We start from the raw sequence: 22,425 nt of genomic DNA, 5'->3' as shown, positions 1-22,425 counted from the left end.
GTGAAGGAGGAAAAGCTTCCACACACTAGGAAGCTCCTTCACTGGTGGAAAAGGGGGGTGGGGGTGGGGGAGCTTCGGAGCCATGGAGGAGAGCGCAGCAACAGGGGTGCAGAGGGCAAAGCGGAGAGATCCCCGCACAGAGGATCGGTGCCGACCAGCACTCACCAGCCTGAGAGGCTTCTCTGCTCACCCACAAGGGTGGGTGGGGGCTGGGAGCTAAGGCTTCGGCTTCGGAGGTCAGATCCCAGGGAGAGGACTGGAGTTGGCTACGTGAACAGAGCCTGAAGGGGACTAGTGTGACACAGCTACCCAGGAGGGAGTTGGGTTAAAAGTCTGGAATTGCCTAAGAGTCAAGGGACCATTGTTTCAGGGTACACGAGGAGAGGGGATTCAGCGCACCGCCTAAATGAGCTTCAGAGACAGGAGTGAGCTGCTGCTATTAGCGCAGACAGCAGAGACGGGCATGAAATGCTAACGTTACTGCTGCAGCCACCAAGAATCCTGTATGCAAGCACAGGTCACTATTCACACTACCCCTCCTGGGATCCTGTGCAGCCCGCCACTGCCAAGGTCCCGTGATCCAGGGACAATTTCCTCGGGAGAACACAGGGCATGCCTCAGGCTGTTGTAATGTCATGCTGGCCTCTGCTGCCGCAGGCTGGCCCCGCATTCCATACCCCTTCCTTCCCCCAGCCTGAGTGAGCTAGAGCCCCATAATCAGCCGCTCCTTTAACCCCCTCCTCTCTGGGCAAAGAACAGATGGCAGCGGAAGACCGACACACAGAGGCGGGGCCAAATCCGAAGCTGAACCCCAGGAGACGTGCAAACAAAGAAGAGAAAGGGAAATTTCTCTGTGCAGCCTCAGGAGCAGAAGATTAAATCTCCACAATCAACTTGATGTACGCTGCAACGGTGGAATACTTGAATACACAACGAATCATCCAAAAATTGAGGCAGTGGAATTTGGGAGCAACTGTAGACTTGGGGTTTGCTGTATGTGACTGAATAATTCCTGATTTATATGTTTATCCTAGTTCAGTTTTTAACGCTTGTTATCATTGGTGGATTTGTTTACTGGTTTTGTTGCTCTTTTCTTTTTTAAAAAATACTTTTTATATTTTAATAACTTTTTCTTAAATTTCTTATTTTAATAACTTTATCTTTTTTTTCCTTTTTTTTCTCCCTTTTCTTCTGAGATGTGTGGCTGACAGGGTTTTGGTGCTCTGGCTGGGTGTCAGGCCTGAGTCTTTGAGGTGGGAGAGCTGAGTTCAGGACATTAGACCATGAGAGACCTCCCAGCCCCATGTAATATCAATCAGCAAGAGCTGTCCCAGAGATCTCCATCTCAATGCTAAGACCCAGCTCCACTCAATGACCAGCAAACTCCAGTGCTGGACACCACATGCCAAAAAACTAGCAAGACAGGAACACAACCCCACCCATTAGCAGAGAGTTTGCTTAAACTCATACTAAGCTCACAGACCCCTAAAACACACCACTGGATGAGGTCCTTCTCACCGAAAGAAAAGACCCAGACTCATCCAGCAGAACACAGGCACCAGTCCCCTCCACCAGGATGCCTACACAACCCACTGAACCAACCTTACCCACTGGGGGCAGACACCAAAAATAATGGGAACTACGAACCTGCAGCCTACGAAATGGAGACCACAAACACAGTAAGTTAAAAAAAAAAAATGAGAAGACAGAGAAATACACAGCAGATGAAGGAGCAAGATAAAAACCCACCAGACCAAACAAATGAAGAGGAAATATGCAGCCTACCTGAAAAATAATTCAGAGTAATCATAATAAAGATGATCCAAAATCTTGGAAATAGAATGGAGAAAATGCAAGAAACATTTAACAAGGACCTAGAAGAACTAAAGAGCAAACAAACAATGATGAGAAACACAATAAATGAAATTAAAAATTCTCTATAAGGAATCAATAGCAGAGTAACTGAGGCAGAAGAACGGATAAGTGACCTGGAAGACAAAATAGTGGAAATAACTACTGCAGAGCAGAATAAAGAAAAAATTATGAAAAGAATTGAGGACAGTCTCAGAGACCTCTGGGACAGCATTAAACACACCAACATTTGCATTATATGGTTCTCAGAATAAGAAGAGAAAAAGAAAGGGACTGAGAAAATACTGAAGAGATTATAGTTGAAAACTTCCCTAATATGGGAAAGGAAATAGTCAATCAAGTCCAGGAAGTGCAGAGAGTCCCATACAGGATAAATCCAAGGAGAAACACGCCAAGACACATATTAATCAAACTATCAAAAATTAAATAAAAAGAAAAAATATTAAAAGCAGCAAGGGAAAGCAACAAATAACATACAAGGGAATCCCCATAAGGTTAACTGTTGAACTTTCAGCAGAAACTCTGCGAGCCAGAAGGGAGTGGCAAGACATATCAAAAGTGATGAAAGGGAAAAACCTACAACCAAGATTATTCTACCAAGCAAGGACCTCATTCAGATTCAACAGAGAAATTATAACCTACACAGACAAGCAAAAGCTAAGAGAATTCAACACCACCAAACCAGCTTTACAACAAATGCTAAAGGAACTTCTCTAGGCAGGAAACACAAGAGAAGGAAAAGACCTACTATAACAAACCCAAAACAATTAAGACAATGGTAATAGGAACACACATATTGATAATTATCTTAAATGTAAATGGATTAAATGCTCCATCCAAAAGACATAGACTGGCTGAATGGATAGAAAAACAAGACCCGTATATATGCTGTCTACAAGAGACCCACTTCAGACCTAGGGACACACACAGACTGAAAGTGAGGAAATGGAAAAAGATATTCCATGCAAATGGAAATCAAAAGAAAGCTGGAGTAGCAATTCTCATATCAGACAAAATAGACTTTAAAATAAAGACTGTTACAAAAGGCAAAGAAGGACACTACATAACAATCAAGGGATCGATCCAAGAAGAAGATATAACAATTGTAAATATTTATGCACTCAACGTAGGAGCACCTCAATATATAAGGCAAATGCTAACAGCCAAAAATGGGAAATCAACAGTAACACAATCATAGTAGGGGACCCTAACACCTTACTTTCACCAATGGACAGATCATCCACAATGAAAATAAATAAGAAAACACAAGCTTTAAATGACACATTAGACAAGATGGACTTAATTGATATTTATAGGACATTCCATCCAAAAACAACAGAATACCCTTTCTTCTCAAGTGTTCATGGAACAGTCTCCAGGATAGATCATATCTTGGGTCACAGATAAAGCCTTGGTAAATTTAAAAAAATTGAAATCGTATCAAGTATCTTTTCTGACCACAATGCTATGAGACTAGATATCAATTACAGGAAAAAATAAAAACACATGGAGGTTAATTAATATGCTGCTAAATAACCAAGAGATCACTGAAGAAATCAAAGAGGAAATTAAAAAATACCTAGAAACAAATGACAATGAAAACACGATGACCCAAAACCTATGGGATGCAGCAAAAGCAGTTCTAAGAGGGAAGTTTATAGCAATACAATCCTACCTCAAGGAACAAGAAATATCTCAAATAAACAATCTAATCTTACCCCTAAAGCAATTAGAGAAAGAACAAAAATACCCCAAATTTAGCAGATGGAAATAAATCATACAGATCAGCTGACAAATAAATGAAAAAGAAATGAAGAAAACAGTAGCAAAAATCGATAAACTAAAAGCTGGTTCTTTGGTAAGATAAATATAATTGATAAACCATTAGCCTGACTCATCAAGAAAAAAAGGGAGAAGACTCAAATCCACAGAATTAGAAATGAAAAAGGAGAAATCACAACTGACACTGAAGAAATACATGGCATCACGAGAGATTACTACAAGGAACTATATGCCAATAAAATGGACAACCTGGAAGAAAAGGACAAAATCTTAGAAAAACACAAGCTTCTGAACCAGGAAAAAATAGAAAATATAAACTGACCAATCACAAGCAGTAAGATTGAAACTGTGATTAGAAACCTTCCAACAAACAAAAACCCAGGACCAGATGGCTTCACAGGCAAATTCTATCAAACATTTAGAGGAGAGCTAACACCTATCCTTCTCAAACTCTTCCAAAATATAGCAGAGGAAGAAACACTCCCAAACTCATTCTACGAGGCCACCATCACCTGATACCAAAATCAGGCAAAGATGTCACAAAAAAAGAAAACTACAAGCCAATATCACTGATGAATATAGATGCAAAAATCCTCAACAAAGTACTAGCAAACAGAATCCAACAGCACATTAAAAGGATCATTCACCATGGTCAAATGGGGTTTATCCCAGGAATGCAAGGATTCTTCAATATATGCAAATCAATCAATGCTATATACCATATTAACAAATTGAAGAATAAAAATCATATGATCATCTCAATGGATGCAGAAAAAGCTTCTGACAAAATTCAGCACCGATTTATAATAAAAAAATATCCAGAAAGTAGGCATAGGGGGAACTTAACTCAACATTATCTAGGCCATATATGACAAACCCACAGCCAGCATCATTCTTAATGATGAAAAACTGAAACATTTCCTCTAAGATCAGGAACAAGAAAAGAATGCCCACTCTCACCACTATTATTCAACATAGTTTTGGAAATTTTAGCCACAGCAATCAGAGATGAAAAAGAAATAAATGGAATCCAAACTGGAAAAGAAGAAGTAAAGCTGTCACTGTTTGCTGATGACATGATACTATATATAAAGAATCCTAAAGATGCTACCGGAAAACTACTAGAGCTAATCAATGAATTTGGTAAAGTAGCAGGATACAAAATTAATGCACAGAAATCTCTTGCATTCCTATACACTAATGATGAAAAATCTGAAAGGGAAATTAAGGAAACACTCCCACTCACCATTGCAACAAAAAGAATAAAATACCTAGGAATAAAGCTACCTAAAGAGACAAAAGACCTGTATAGAGAAAACTATAATATGCTGATGAAAGAAATTAAAATGATACAAACAGATGGAGATATATACCCTGTTCTTGGATTCGAAGAATCAACATTGTGAAAATGACTATGCTACCCAAAGCAATCTACAGATTCAATGCAATCCCTATCAAACTACCAATGGCATTCTTCACAGAACTAGAACAAAAAATTTCACAATTTGTATGGAAACAAAAAAGACCCTAAACAGCAAAAGCAGTCTTGAGAAAGAAAAATGGAGCTAGAGATTCAGGCTCCCTGACTTCAGGCTATACTACAAAGCTACAGTAGTCAAGACAGTATGGTACTGGCACAAAAACAGAAATATAGATCAATGGAACAGGATAGAAAGCCCAGAGATAAACCCACGCATATATGGTCACCTTATGTTTGATAAAGGAGGCAAGAATATACAATGGAGAAAAGATAGCCTCTTCAATAAGTGGTGCTGGGAAAACTGGACAGCTGTATGTTAAAGAATGAAATTAGAACAACGTAACACCATACACAAAAATAAATTCAAAATGGATTAAAGACCTCAATGTATGGCCAGACACTATCAAACTCTTAGAGGAAAACATAGGCAGAATGCTCTACGACATAAATCACAGCAAGATCCTTTTTGACCCACCTCCTAGCGAAATGGAAATCAAAAGAAAAATAAACAAATGGGACCTAATGAAACTTAAAAGCTTTTTCACAGCAAAGGAACCATAAGCAAGACGAAAAGACAACCCTCAGAATGGGAGAAAATATTTGCCAAAGGAGCAACTGACAAAGGATTAACTTCCAAAATTTACAAGCAGCTCATGCAACTCATTATCAATGAAACAAACAACCCAATCCAAAAATGGGCAGAAGACCTAAATAGACATTTCTCCAAAAAAGATATACAGGGCTTCCCTGGTGGCACGGTGGTTGAGAGTCCGCCTGCCAATGCAGGGGACACGGGTTCATGCCCCAGTCCGGGAAGATCCCACATGCCGCAGAGCAGCTAGGCCCGTGAGCCGTGGCCACTAAGCCTGCGCGTCCAGAGCCTGTGCTCCACAACGGGAGAGGCCACAACAGTGAGAGGCCCGCGTACTGCAAAAAAAAAAAAAAAAGAAGATATACAGATTGTCAACAAACACATGAAAGGATGCTCAACATCACTAATCATTAGAGAAATGCAAGTCAAAACTACAATGAGGTACACCTCACATAGGTCAGAATGGCCATCATCAAAATATCTATAAACAATAAATGCTGGAGAAGGGTGTGGAGAAAAGGGAACCCTCTTGCACTCTTGGTGGGAATGTAAATTGATAGAGCCACTATGGAGAACAGTATGGAGTTTCCTTAAAAACTAGAACTACCATATGACCCAGTAATCCCATTACTGGGCATATACTCTGAGGAAAACCATAATTCAAAAAGAGTCATGTACCACAATATTCATTGCAGCACTATTTAGAATAGCCAGGACATGGAAGCAACCTAAGTGTCCATTGACATATGAATGGATAAAGAAGATGTGGCACATATATACAATGGAATATTAGTCAGCCATAAAAAGAAATGAAATTGAGTTAGTTGTAGTGAGGTTTGGACCTAGAGTCTGTCATACAGAGTGAAGTAAGTCAGAAAGAGAAAAACAAATGCCATATGTTAACACATATATGTGGAATCTAAAAAAAAAAAAAAATGGTACTGATGAACCTAGGAGTAGGACAGGAAGAAAGATGCAGATGTAGAGAATGGACTTGAAGACATGGGTACGGGGAAAGGTAAGCTGGGATGAAGTGAGGCAGTGGCATGGACATATATAAACTACCAAATGTAAAATAGATAGCTAGTGGGAAGCAGCCACATAGCACAGGGAGATTAACTTGGTGCTTTGTGACCACCTAGAGGGGTGGGATAGGGAGGGTGGGAGGGAAATGCAAGAGGGAGGGGATATGGGGATATATGTGTACATATAGCTGATTCACTTTGTTATACAGCAGAAACTAACACCATTATGTAAAGCAATTATACTCCAATAAAGATTCTAAAAAACAGAAGAAAAGTTTTGTCATACATATCTCTATTTATATCTGTGTCCCAGGTAAGGAGACAATGAAGATGCTCAATAGGTCAGGAGAGATTTTATTTTAATTTATATATTATTTTACTTAAATTTTTAATTTAATCTTATCTATTCTATTTTATTATTTTATTGTATATTATTTTATTTTTAGTGTAGGGGATACATAACAACAAAACTCTTTAGTAAAATAGAACTTCATGCATCATGTCAGATAGATGAATCACTTTTCTTCCCTCCCACTGTCCCTGGAACATCCTCTTGCTATTGAGTGCATTGCTGAGCTGTGCTTCCTTTTGTTTATTTGTATGCATTTGTCTTTGTACCCTCAGCAGCTAGGTCAGACAACAACTCAGATCTAAATTTAATTGAACTAAAAATTAGACATTTAAAATTTTGCAAGGATACTCTACTTCCTCTTGATTTTTTGGATATAGATGAAGAATGGGATGAAAATTAACAATGCCACTGAAAAATCATGGGAAATGTGAATTTAAAGTAAAATGTATCCTATTCAAGTTTGACTCACTTCACTTTATGCAGGGATTACTATGTGGACGTCATTGGCTTACATTTGAGAGTGAGAAGACAAGGTAAATCATAGTGGCCACTTGCAAAGGAAGAAACATATATATGTTTGAATGATACTTTTCCTGATGCCCCACAATTCACTCCTGAGGCTCAAACTTCTAAGGAGAGTGGCCCTAAGTACCCTACATTTAAAAGAGACTTGCTTTCTTTAAAGCTGACAACATTTGGAACCATGACATCTTTTCCAGAATGTACTAAAAGGGAGTGTAACCAGGCAGGTTATAACAAGTGCCATTACAAATGTAGGAAATTCTATGGGATCGTAGAGAATGGAACCATCTGTTCTTACTGGGGTGATCATTCACTCATTCATTCATTTACTCATATACTCATTCATTCCATAAATATTTATTGAACACATTTAATGCCTCAGGCACTATGAAAAATGCAAGGATAAAGAGGTGAATAAGAGATCTTTGGTCTTTGCCCTCAGAAAACTTACATTGTGTGTGACCATGAAGAACAACTAGTATTGTAAAATGCAGAGATACGAGTAGCAGATTCCAGGTGAAGCAAAGGGAAGAGTATGAGAAAGGGCATTGTAGATCAGAATGTCTGATAAGGTGAATAAAGAAGGCTGGCAAAGGTAGGTTTGATGTAAGGTTGATTTTTGTAGAGGAAGAGTATAAGAAAATCATGTTCCTATTTTAATATAGAATAAAAACTTTACCTCTCTCTCAACTATTAAATTAAACTTATCACTACACGTACATTTTTGGGTATACATATTGAAATTTATTGTTCAGTGACTACTCTTAGTATCAGCTTTCTCATCTGTGAAGAGAAAGGCTAGCTGCATAGCTCGGAATTCACATACTAGCTATCTGTGGTATATTACTAGTCAAAGACATACTCCAAAAATTTCTATATGAGTTGACATTATTAAAAATATGAGAGACTATACATAAATATACATAAATATATAACCATTTACCTTGAAAAAATATGAACATATGACAACACTGGGTCTAATTTATCGCATGGCAATAATTGGATGAAGCTGATAAAAGCTGCCTCTTTTAGAGTGGTTGTGATTTTTCTCATTTGCCTTAGCTTTCATCTTCCCTGTTACCTGATGTACTCATTTGCATAACCTGCCTGCCCACTGTTAGTATTTGAATTAGAAACATTGACAAAGGATTCTGGATGTGCCTTTCAATGTTAAGTGTCGGTGGTTCTGTGCCTCATTTTATTTCATACTTTACAATGTACTCTTCCAGAAATAACCAGGAAAGTCTTGTTAAGCCTGGCAATATTCTAAAAAATCCTTGGGGAACAAAAATATTTCCATTGAAATACTGACGTGGAGAAAAAGGAACTCTTGTACACTCTTCCTGGAAATATAAATTGGTTCAGCCACTATGGAAAACAGTGTAGAAGTTCCTCAAAAAATTAAAAATAGAGCTACCATATGATCCAGAAATTCCACTTCTGGATATATATACCCAAAGGATATGAAAACAGGATCTTGAAAAGATAGCTGCACTCCCATGTTTACTGCAACATTATTCACAATAGCCAAGATATGGAAATAACCTAAGTGTCTGTCAGTGAATGACTGGATAAAGAAGATGTGGTATATATATTATTTCTCATATGTTATATCTATGAGAAAGAAGGAAATTCGAGACAATATGGATGAACTTTGAGGGCATTATGCTAAGTAAGATAAATCAGACAGAGAAAGACAAGCACTGTATGTTCTCATTTATATGTGGATCTTAAAAAGCCAAACTCATAAAAACAGAGTAGAATGATGGTTACCAGAGGCTGGGGTGTGGGGGGAACTGTGAAGATGTTGTTTAAGGGTACAAACTTGTAACTAGTAGATAAATAAGTTCTGGAGATCTAATGCACAATGTAGAAATTACAGACAACACTGTATTATAACTTCAAAACTGCTTAAGAAATGAAATTTCTTCACAAAAAAGAAATGATAATTATGTGATGTGATAGAGGTGTTATCTAATGCTATGGTGGCAATCCTATTGCACTACATAAATATATTAAATCAATACATTGTACACCTGAAAGTTACACCATGTCATATGTCAGTTCTATCTCAATAAAATAAAATTTTTATGAAAAATATTTTATGGATGCTGTTTTTACCACTGGAAGTCCTTTGTTAAACTAATATTTTTGGTTAAGTAGGTCGAATGTCTTCCTTTCCAGTATTCATTAATTGTAAACTGTGTTGGGAGAATAACAATTGCTCTAACTGAGGTAACAAGACAGAAAACAAAGCTGACTCCTGAAAGGAGCTGAAGAAGGAAATAATCCCTTCATACTTTTTACCATATCCATTCTTCACACTATTAGTAAAAGAATATATATAAATCAAAAGCCAGGAATTACTAACATTATTGAATAATACTCCCACCAAGCACTTTACATCGATGATTTCATTGCTAATTCCCACTTGTCAGATGAGATTGAAAATATTATTATCTCTATTTTATGGATAAGAAAATTCAAACTTAGAGCTGTTAATAACTTTATACAAGACAATGTGGTTGGGTGTAGTCAGATTCCACAGTGTACTGACATAGCTCATCCATTGAGCTATTAAATGGAGCTATTAAAACCATCCATTGGCTGGTAAGCCCAATCATTGGTATTCACAAGATTTTCTATTTACTATATTCACTAAGTATTTTCCTCCCCCAAGCTGGCATTATTTAAGCCCTGAAATAAGTTTATATCTGTTCTTCATCAAGTCCTTTCTGTATCTTATAGAATATACATGTAAAAGAATGAAAATTATACTGTAGAATCAATCAACTGCTATGAGAGGTGTCTACTTGACTTGTCTTCAATCATATTTTAATCAGCATCTGAGAAACCCTAATTGCAGAGTGGATAGAGAGAGCTGGACACTGAATCGAATTATTTTGGCAACAAAAATGGCACAGAAATAGGATAGAAAAGAGAGTAAAACTCCATGTCACATATTCTTTAGTAGTTAACCTGTTAGTTGAGTGGTGATATAATGTCCAATTCAGGTTGAATTTAAGGTTATCAGTGTCTAGTTGTATTAATACATTATCTAGATATGAACTGATTGGTTTTTGATTGGTTTTTGAATAGTTTGGCTTGTATCAGCTGCACACACCAGGCAACATTAAATTGCAGGACATGTTTTTACTCATGAATTTATTTTTATAAATATGTTCCTTGCAAGAAAGTTATTGAGGCATACTCCTAGAAAGAATGTATATCAGTTACTTAGTAGACAATTTCTTTATAATATGTGCTGTACATGCTTGGGAAATCTTAACTTTTGCATTTTAAAAATTATATCTCCAGATATTTTTGCAAACAATATTACTTAAAAGGGCATATTTTGCAGCACAAGGTATTCCTAAGAGCCTCTGAAGATAGGAATGCTTGTTAAATTAGCATATTTTTGTTTCTATCAGGGTGTGCCAATTAGGTGGATTCTATCATATTATCATCTTATTGATATTCTATATCATATATTCATCATCAACTCATCAGCATTCTTGATTCCCTAACTTTCAGATGAATCTTATTTGGATAAGGATAATAACTCATTGAAACAAGTTTGCTCCTAGTGGAATTTTTCTCTCCATGATAGTTTTTCTAATGGAGTTTCTTTGTTTGTTAAATAAATTTAGGTGATAGAATGGAGCCTCCAATATAATTTTGGGCTCTATTATCTTCTTAAGTTTCCACACAAATTGTAATATAAAAATTGAAGAAAACCTTTGTAATAAATAGGAGAAAATATTTTATTAGGATCTAAGTGTTTTCTACTTGTAGCCTCTGGCCTATAATTGACTTACTCTGGTATTTAACTTCTTCTTACTTGTCTTATTGGGCAATTCCTCAATCGTCCATTACCTCTTTGGAGGGAATTTTTGATTTTCTCTACCCTGTGTCTGATACTCTTACAACCTTGACAGGAATGCCTATTTCTTTTAATAAAGTCCTAATTTTATAATGTTGACATTAGCAATTTAAGTGGTACCTTCATTAAGAAGAAAAATAACTAAGATTTACTGAATACCTACTACATGTGAAAAACTGGACCACTCAAATTTGAGTTTATTAATTCATTAGTAACTGGATAAAAGACTTTGATTTATTTTGTTACCTAATCTGTAAGCTATTTTTTATCAGTTCAGAATGGTTTTTTCTGTGATTATTTACATTGTTGACATAATCTATTTAACTCTAGTCAACTTTGATGGGGCAAAGACCAAAAGTGGGGTTAAAGTGATAATGTCAAAATGACAATTGGTTCAAAATGGCTGGGGAACATTGAAGTTTTAAAAGTACCTACTGTCACTGAATTTAGGAGCCATTCTCTTACAGAAGTGGTGGTGTGTATCTGGGTTGGATGGGAGTGTTCCATTAACATAGGAACGAGGAGGAGGGACATGACACCCTTATGTGAGTAAACTTTTGGAGCACGTGGGACTTTTTAAGTCTTCTAAATACCTTTCAAGTTCAGACTCATTGCTTAGGCTCGGTGACTTCATGTTGAGAGAAGAGATGTCTTCATTCTTGGTTAAGTGATAACTACCATAGATTCAGTGAGGTAGCATGCCCTAAAGAAAAGAGAGAAAACAAGGTGTTAATCTTGGCTCATGGAAAAAGAAAAAAGAGAGTTCATAAATCATCATTTTAAGTTCTTGGCTGAGACCCTCACTCCACCTCGTATTAAAGGACAGATTAATTAGGAGAAAAAGAAACAGAATTTTAAATACATGTATTCTTTCTGTATACAAGGAAGAGACCCAGAAAAAGTGAATGACTCCCCAAAATGGCTCAAGGCACCACCTTAAATACCATCTCCAGCTAAAGAAAAAAAAAATGTTGGGTAGGAAAGGTCAGTATAAAGGTTACCAGGAAAAAGCACAGTATATAAAGTTATGGTAATTATATAGATTTAAATAGTTGCCTTCACCATTGATAAGTTTCTAGAGATTTTTTTTCTCATCCTCCACTTCCTGGTATAGAGAGGAAGGCACCCTTACAAATTTCTTCCTTAAAAATGTAAATGTTTCTTACAGAAGGGTAAGTTTTACTAGGTTTTCAGAGCTTCTCCTGGGTCTGCAATGTCTTAAAAATAACCAGCTTAAAATAATCCTTATGCCAAAGAGACATATCTGGGAATGGAAAATTCTGCTCCCCTTCAATATGAATAAAAGACACAGTTTTGTGGGAGATAGTGACTGTTCTTCCATAAAATATGGAAGAAACAGATTTGCTTCACATATTCAATTCTCCCATATGTCCTGCTGAGCCTTTGGTAAGATTAGGTCAGCAATAACGCAAATACAACAAGCTGTTAGACAAGTGCAGTATCATTTTGTTTCAGTTATTCTTTATGCAGAAAGATTCGTATAGTTGATTTTTCCAAGATCAATGAATCGTAAACAAATGTCACAAACCTTTACATTTTGAACTAAATGATGTTGTAACTGTGAAAGCAAATACACACGGAAAAGATTTTTAAAGAGAATTTTCCCTGGTATAAATAGGGAAAGAGATCTTTTTTTCCCTTCCCTTTTCTTAGAGCATTTTTCTTTAGAAAACTTGTCATTTATTTCTCTTTGAGATGTACATAAATATTTTTAAAAGCTAAATAAGACTTTTTGCCAGTTTTAAAACCTTTCTCAAAGATCTTGGAGTCATCTCTGAAATATAATCATCAAGGAAGATAGCCTTGTAGCCCCCTACTTCCCAGTTTCTGTGGGGAGGTAAGAGCATAAATTTAGCTAGTGCTTGGCTACATGATACAAACCCCTTGTCAAAAAGGTATGAGAAATTTATTTTTCCTTTGGATAAAGTCAATTAGCTTTAGAAGGCCACCCCAATGACCAGGTGTTAGGATGAACTGTGTGGACAAACGATGCTGTCAAGCCCTTTTATTGAGGACTAGTTATTGTTTATCTCAAGAATATCAATCTAGCAGGCTGTATCTGCTTGGCTATATAAAAGGGTGAGGTTATTGTTTTTTCAGTCTTTGGAATCCCTTTGGCAGATTGCCTAAGAAACCCATCACATTTTGCTTTAATGCTTATTCAATAATAAAAATATTTTCTTTCTTTTTTGGAGAGGTTTTGGGTTGACTGGGGATTTTGTTTTTAATTGTATTTCCCCAGCATCACACACATTTGATTATGTCACTATTTTATTTAAACTTTTTGGATGGCTTTCTCTTATTCATGAGACTAAGTCCAAATCCCTGGTATGGGTTCTACCATGTAGCACTAACATATCTTTTAGCTTCATCTCCTAGTGCTGCCTACATACAAGCCACCACAAAATGCTCAACATTGTCCTGTCTCCTGAGCATGTTATGCAAATTCAAATATTCATTCAAAAGCAGAATGGCAGAGTAAAAAGCTGGATGGAACATTTTCCTAGCAAAATAACAATTTAACTGGTGAAAATTATAAAAATAAATTATTTAAAGCCTCTGGAAATTGTCCTAATGGCCGGAATGGATACATGATATAGAAATACAAGATATAGGAAACACAGGAAATAGAAAAATATTAATTCAAGAACAGCTGCTAAATCTTGGTAAGAACATGAGTCTTTGACATTCAAACTGTGAATTGTTCTCTTACATCCTTTCCTACAGCTCCCTGTTATGGGAAATTTAACCCAATGCTCTTCTCTGGGCAAGTGCAGTCAACAATACTGGGCTGCTTTTCCCACTAGATCCCAGTCTAGGGCTGGGAAATCAAGTTTAAAGAATCCAAGGAAGATATGATGAAAATGTGTCATCAAATAAATAATATCAGTAAAGGGACAGAGACAATTAAAAATAGAAATTCTGGAGTTGAAAAGAACAACTGATAATTAAAGATTCACTAGAGGCACTCAACAGTAAATTTTAGCTGCTCTCAAAAGGAAAATCAACAAAGGCGGTAAAGAGATGAATAGATTATTTAATTTAAAGAACAGAAAGAAAAAAGAATGAAGGACAATAAAGAGTGTTTCTGAAAAGTGTGGGACACATGTATAACTTTGAAACAACCAGAAGACAAGTCAATCTACCCAATGGACTCATAAATGGAGAAAAAAAAATGAGCAGAAAGTATAATTAATGAAAAGCACACATGAGTTCTAACATAACAGTACTTTCAAAGAAGTGTTTATTGGCTTAATTTATCAATTAGAAAGAGACTTTTAGATTGAATTAAAAATAAGGCCCAGCAATTTTTTTCAAGATCTTTTTCTTAAAAGTATACTAAAGGTTAAAAATAAAAGTGTTAAAAAAGGATACCACGCAAATAGGAATCATCATAAAAATGGAGGTAATGATCTTAATAATTGTCAAAATAGAATTTAATGTGAAAAAGAAAATGGGTCAAAGAAAAGAGATCTTATAAAAGGTACAATAGATGAAGAAGTTATATTCATCATAAACATGAAGTATAAACTACTTCAAGTATATATTAATAACTTTTGACGGAACCACAGGGTAAATGTAAATCAGGAATTGTAACTGGAAATTTTAACATACTTCTTTCAGAAACATTGCGATAAAGCAGTCAAAATTAGACTTGATTGAATATTAAAAACTTTCAACAAATAAAGGAAGCCTTGAATTAGCTTCCTGTTTAATTATTTTGAGGTAGGCTTTCTTGTTTATTCAAAAAATAGTTAAACATCTGCCTGAAGTTCATTCAAACATTTAGGAATTATTTATTGAAAGGTGAAAAATTCTGCCACAAGAATGCAACCTCGGAGGAGCTTCAAGATGGTGGAAGGGTAAGACGCGGAGATCACCTTCCTCCCCACAGATACATCAGAAATACATCTACACATTGAACAACTCCTACAGAACACCAGTGAACGCTGGCAGAAGATCTCAGACCTCCCAAAAGGCAAGAAACTCCCCCCGTACCTGGGTAGGGCAAAAGAAAAAAGAAAAAACAGAGACAAAGAATAGGGACATGACCTGCACCAGTGGGAGGGAGCTGTGAAGGAGGAAAGGTTTCCACACACTAGGAAGCCCCTTCACTGGTGGAGACTGGGGGTGGCGGAGGGGGGGAAGCTTCGGAGCCGTGGAGGAGAGCGCAGCAACAGGGGTGCGGAGGGCAAAGCGGAGAGATCCCGCACGGAGGATCGGTGCCGACTGGCACTCACCAGCCCGAGAGACTTGTCTGCTCACCCACCGGGGCGGGCGGGGCTGGGAGCTGAGGCTCGGGCTTCCGTCGGAGAGGGCGGGTTGGCGGTGTGAACACAGCCTGAAGGGGTTAGTGCACCACGGCTAGCCGGGAGGGAGTCCGGGAAAAAGTCTGGAGCTGCCGAAGAGGCAAGAGACTTTTTCTTGCCTCTTTGTTTCCTGGTGCGTGAGGAGAGGGGATTAAGGGCGCTGCTTAAAGGAGCTCCAGAAACAGGCGCGAGCCGCGGCTATCAGCACAGACCCCAGAGACGGGCATGAGACGCTAAGACTGCTGCTGCCACCGCCAAGAAGCCTGTGGGCGAGCACAGGTCACTCTCCACACCTCCCCTCCCAGGAGCCTGTGCAGCCCGCTACTGCCAGGGTCCTGTGATCCAGGGACAACTTCCCCGGGAGAACTCATGGTGCGCCTCAGCCAACGTCACGCTGGCCTCTGCCGCTGCAGGCTCGCCCTGCACTCCGTACCCCTCCCTCGCCCCGGCCTGAGTGAGCCAGAGCCCCTGCAGCAGCTGCTCCTTTAACCCCGTCCTGTCTGAGCAAAGAACAGACGCCCTCTGGCGACCTACACGCAGAGATGAGTCCAAATCCAAAGCTGAACCCCGGGAGCTGTGCGAACAAAGAAGAGAAAGGGGAATTTCTCCCAGCAGCCTCAGGAGCAGTGGATTAAAGCTCCACAATCAACTTGATGTACCCTGCATCTGTGGAATACCTGAATAGACAACGAATCATCCCAAATTGGGGAGGTGGACTTTGGGAGCAAGATATATTATTTTTTCCCCTTTTTGTGAGTGTGTATGTGTATGCGTCTGTGATTTTGTCTGTATAGCTTTGCTTTCACCATTTGTCCTAGGGTTCTGTCTGTCCGTTGTTTGTTTTTTTTACTTTTTAAAATTTTCTTCTTAATAATTATTTTTTATTTTAATAACTTTTAAATTTAATTTTACTTTATTTTATTTTATCCTCTTTCTTTCTTTCTTATTCTGAGCCGTGTGGATGAAAGGCTCTTGGTGCTCCAGCCAGGAGTCAGTGCTGTGCCTCTGAGGTGGGAGAGCCAACTTCAGGACACTAGTCCACCAGAGACCTCCCAGCACCACGTAATATCAAATGGCGAAAATCTCCCAGAGATCTCAATCTCAGCACTAAGACCCAGCTACACTCAATGACCAGCAAGCTACAGTGCTGGACACCCTATGCCAAACAACTAGCAAGACAGGAACACAGCCCCGTCCAGTAGCAGAGAGGCTGCCTAAAATCATAACAAGACCACAGACATCCCAAAACACACCACCAGATGTAGACCTTCCCATCAGAAAGACAAGATCCAGCCTCATGCACCAGAACACAGGCACTAGTCCCCTCCACCAGGAAGCCTACACAACCCACTGAACCAGACTTAGCCACTGGGGACAGACACCAAAAACAAGGGGAACTATGAACCTGCAGCCTGCGAAAAGGAGACCCCAAACACAATAAGATAAGCAAAATGAGAAGACACAAAAACACACAGCAGATGAAGGAGCAAGTTAAAAACCCACGAGACCTAACAAATAAAGAGGAAATAGGCAGTCTACCTGAAAAAGAATTCAGAATAATGGTAGTAAAGATGAGCCAAAATCTTGGAAATAGAATAGAGAAAATACAAGAAACGTTGAACAAGGACCTAGAAGAACTAAAGAGCAAACAAACAATGATGAACAACACAATAAATGAAATTAAAAATTCTCTAGAAGGGATCAATAGCAGAATAACTGAGGCAGAAGAATAGGTAAGTGACCTGGAAGATAAAATAGTGGAAATTACTACTGCAGAGCAGAATAAAGAAAAAAGAATGAAAAGAACTGAGGACAGTCTCAGAATTATAGGGGTCCCAGAAGAAGAAGAGAAAAAGAATGGGACTGAGAAAATATTTGAAGAGATTATAGTTGAAAACTTCCCTAATATGGGAAAGGAAATAGTTAATCAAGTCCAGGAAGTGCAGAGAGTGCCATACAGGATAAATCCAAGGAGAAACACAACAAGACACATATTAATCAAACTATCAAAAATTAAATACAAAGAAAACATATTAAAAGCAGCAAGGGAAAAACAACAAATAACACACAAGGGAGTCCCCATAAGGTTAAAAGCTGATCTTTCAGCAGAAACTCTGCAAGCCAGAAGGGAGTGGCAGAACATATTTAAAGTGAAGAAGGAAAAAACCTACAACCAAGATTACTCTACCCAGCAAGGATCTCATTCCGATTTGATGAAGAAATTAAAACCTTTACAGGCAAGCAAAAGCTGACAGAGTTCAACACCACCAAACCAGCTTTACAACAAATGCTAAAGGAACTTCTCTAGGCAGGAAACACAAGAGAAGGAAAAGACCTACAATAAACAAACCCAAAACAATTAAGAAAATGGGAATAGGAACATATCGATAATTACCTTAAATGTAAATGGATTAAATGCTCCCACCAAAAGACACAGACTGGCTGAATGGATACAAAAACAAGACCCGTATATATGCTGTCTACAAGAGACCCACTTCAGACCTAGGGACACATACAGACTGAAAGTGAGGAGATGGAAAAAGATATTCCATGCAAATGGAAATCAAAAGAAAGCTGGAGTAGCAATTCTCATATCAGACAAAATAGACTTTAAAATAAAGACTATTACAAGAGACAAAGAAGGACACTACATAATGATCAAGGGATCGATCCCAGAAGAAGATATAACAATTGTAAATATTTATGCACCCAACACAGGAGCACCGCAATACATAAGGCAAATACTAACAGCCATAAAAGGGGAAATCAACAGTAACACAATCATAGTAGGGGACATTAACACCCCACTTTCACCAATGGACAGATCATCCAAAATGAAAATAATTAAGGAAACACAAGCTTTAAATGATACATTAAACAAGATGGACTTAATTGATATTTATAGGACATTCCATCCAAAAACAACAGAATACACATTTTTCTCAAGTGCTCATGGAACATTCTCCAGGATAGATCATATCTTGGGTCACAAATCAAACCTTGGCAAATTTAAGAAAATTGAAATCGTATCAAGTATCTTTTCTGGCCACAACGCTATGAGACTAGATATCAATTACAGGAAAAGATCTGTAAAAAATACAAACACAGGCTAAACAATACACTACTTAATTACCAAGTGATCACTGAAGAAATCAAAGAGGAAATAAAAAAAAAATACCTAGAAACAAATGACAATGGAGACATGATGACTCAAAACTTATGGGTTGCAGCAACAGCAGTTCTAAGAGGGAAGTTTATAGCAATACAATCCTACCTTAAGAAACAGGAAACATCTCAAATAAACGACCTAACCTTGCACCAAAAGCAATTAGAGAAAGAAGGACAAAAAAAACCCCAAAGTTAGCAGAAGGATAGAAATCATAAAGATCAGATCAGAAATAAATGAAAAAGAAATGAAGGAAACAATAGCAAAGATCAATAAAACTAAAAGCTGGTTCTTTGAGAAGATAAAAAAAATTGATAAACCATTAGACAGACTCATCAAGGAAAAAAGGGAGAAGATTTAAATCAATAGAATTAGAAATGAAAAAGGACAAGTAACAACTGACACTGCAGAAATACAAAGGATCATGAGAGATTACTACAAGCAACTCTATGCCAAAAAAATGGACAACCTGGAAGAAATGGACAAATTCTTAGAAATGCACAACCTGCCGAGACTGAACCAGGAAGAAATAGAGAATATGAACAGACCAATCACAAGCACTGAAATTGAAACTGTGATTAAAATTCTTCCAACAAAAAAAAGCCCAGGTCCAGATGGCTTCACAGGCTAATTCTATCAAACATTTAGAGAAGAGCTAACACCTATCCTTCTCAAACTCTTCCAAACTATAGCAGAGAGAGGAACACTTCCAAACTCATTCTACAAGGCCACCATCACTCTGATACCAAAATCAGACAAAGGTTTCACAAAAAAAAAGATAACTACAGGCCAATATCACTGATAAACATAGATGCAAAAATCCTCAACAAAATACTAGGAAAAAGGATCCAAGAGCACATTAAAAGGATCATACACCATGTTCGAGTGGGGTTTATCCCAGGAATGCAAAGATTCTTGAATATAGGCAAATCAATCAATGTGATATGCCATATTAACAAATTGAAGGATAAAATCCATGTGATAATCTCAATAGATGAGGAAAAATCTTTGGACAATATTCAACATCCATTTATGATAAAAACCCTCCAGAAAGTAGGCATAGAGGGAACTTTCCTCAACTTAATAAAGGCCGTATATGACAAATCCACAGCCAACATTGTCCTCAATGGTGAAAAACTGAAACCATTTCCACTAAGATCAGGAAAAAGACAAGGTTGCCCACTCTCACCACTATTATTCAACATAGTTTTGGAATTTTTAGCCACAGCAATCAGAGAAGAGAAAGAAATAAAACGAATCCAAACTGGAAAAGAAGAAGTAAAGCTGTCACTGTTCGCAGATGACATGATACTATACATAGAGAATCCTAAAGATGATACCAGACAACTATTAGAGCTAATCATTGAATTTGGTAAAGTAGCAGGATACAAAATTAATGTGCAGAAATCCCTTGCATTCCTATACACTAATGATGAAAAAATCTGAAAGTGAGATTAACACTCCCATTTACCATTGCAACATAAAGAATAAAATATCTAGGAATAAACCTACCTAAAGAGACAAAAGACCTGTGTCCAGAAAACTATAAGACACTGATGAAGGAAATTAAAGATGATACAAATAGATGGAGAGATATATCATGTTCTTGGATTGGAAGAATCAACATTGTGAAAATGACTATACTACCCAAAGCAATCTACAGATTCAATGCAATCCCTATCAAACTACCTTTGGCATTTTTCACAGAACTAGAACAAAAATTTCACAATTTGTATGGAAACACAAAAGACCCCGAATAGCCAAAGCAATCTTGAGAAAAATGGAGCTGGAGGAATCAGGCTCCCTGACTTCAGACTCTACTACCAAGCTACAGTAATCAAGACAGTATGGTACTGGCACAAAAACAGAAATATAAATCAATGGAACAGGATAGAAAGCCCAGAGATAAACCCACACACATATGATCACCTTATCTTTGATAAAGGAGGCAGGAATGTACAGTGGAGAACGGACAGCCTCTTCAATATGTGGTGCTGGGAAAACTGGACAGGTATATGTATAAGTGTGAAATTAGAACACTCCCTAACACCATACACAAAAATAAACTCAAAATGGATTAAAGACCTAAATGTAAGGCCAGACACTATCAAACTCTTAGAGGAAAATATAGGCAGAACACTGTACAACATAAGTCACAGCAAGATCCTTTTTGACCCATCTCCTAGAGAAATGGAAATAAAAACAAAAATAAAAAAATGGGACCTAATGAAACTTCAAAGCTTTTGAACAGCAAAGGAAACCATAAACAAGACAAAAAGACAACCCTCAGAATGGGAGAAAATATTTGCAAATGAAGCAACTGACAAAGGATTAATCTCTAAAATTTACAAGCAGCTCGTGCAGCTCAATATCAAAAAAACGAAAAACCCAATCCAAAAATGGGCAGAAGACTTAAATAGGCATTTCTCCAAAGAAGATATACAGATTGGCAACAAACACATGAAAGAATGCTCAACATCTTTAATCATTAGAGAAATGCAAATCAAAACTACAATGAGATATCATCTTACACCGGTCAGAATGGCCATCATCAAATAATCTAGAAACAATATATGCTGGAGAGGATGTGGAGAAAAGGGAACCCTCTTGCACTGTTGGTGGGAATGGTAACTGATACAGCCACTATGGAGAACAGTATGTAGGTTCTTTAAAAAACTAAAAATAGAACTACCATACGACCAGCAGTCCCACTCCTGGGCATATACCCTGAGAAAACCATAATTCAAAAAGAGTCATGTACCAAAATATTCATTGCAGGTCTATTTACAATAGCCAGGACATGGAAGCAACCTAAGTGTCCATCAACAGATGAATGGATAAAGAAGATGTGGCACAAATATACAATGGAATATTACTCAGTCCCAAAAAGAAACGAAATTGAGTTATTTGTAGTGAGGTTGATGGACCTAGAGTCTGTCATACACAGTGAAGTAAGTCAGAAAGAGAAAAACAAATACCGTATGCTAACACATATATATGGAATCTAAGAAAAAAAAAGGTTATGAAGAACCTAGGGGCAAGATGGGAATAAAGACACAGACCTACTAGAGAAGGGACTTAAGGATATGGGGAGGGGGAAGGGTTAGCTGTGACAAAGTGAGAGAGTGTCATGGACATATATACACTACCAAACGTAAAATAGATAGCTAGTGGGAAGCAGCCACATAGCACAGGGAGATCAGCTCGGTACTTTGTGACCACCTAGAGGGGTGGGATAGGGAGGTTGGGAGGGAGGGAGACGCAAGAGGGAAGAGATATGGGGACATATGTATATGTATAACTGATTCACTTTGTTATAAAGCAGAAACTAACACACCATTGTAAAGCAATTATACTCCAATAAAGATGTTTAAAAAAAAATGCAACCTCGATCTTCTGCTTTCAATTCTTGTCCAAAGC

The sequence above is a fragment of the Grampus griseus genome (genome assembly GCF_964374135.1).
Source record: "Grampus griseus genome assembly, chromosome: 4".
Classification (NCBI taxonomy): Eukaryota; Metazoa; Chordata; class Mammalia; order Artiodactyla; family Delphinidae; genus Grampus; species Grampus griseus.
Note: the sequence above shows the minus strand (reverse complement) of the source record.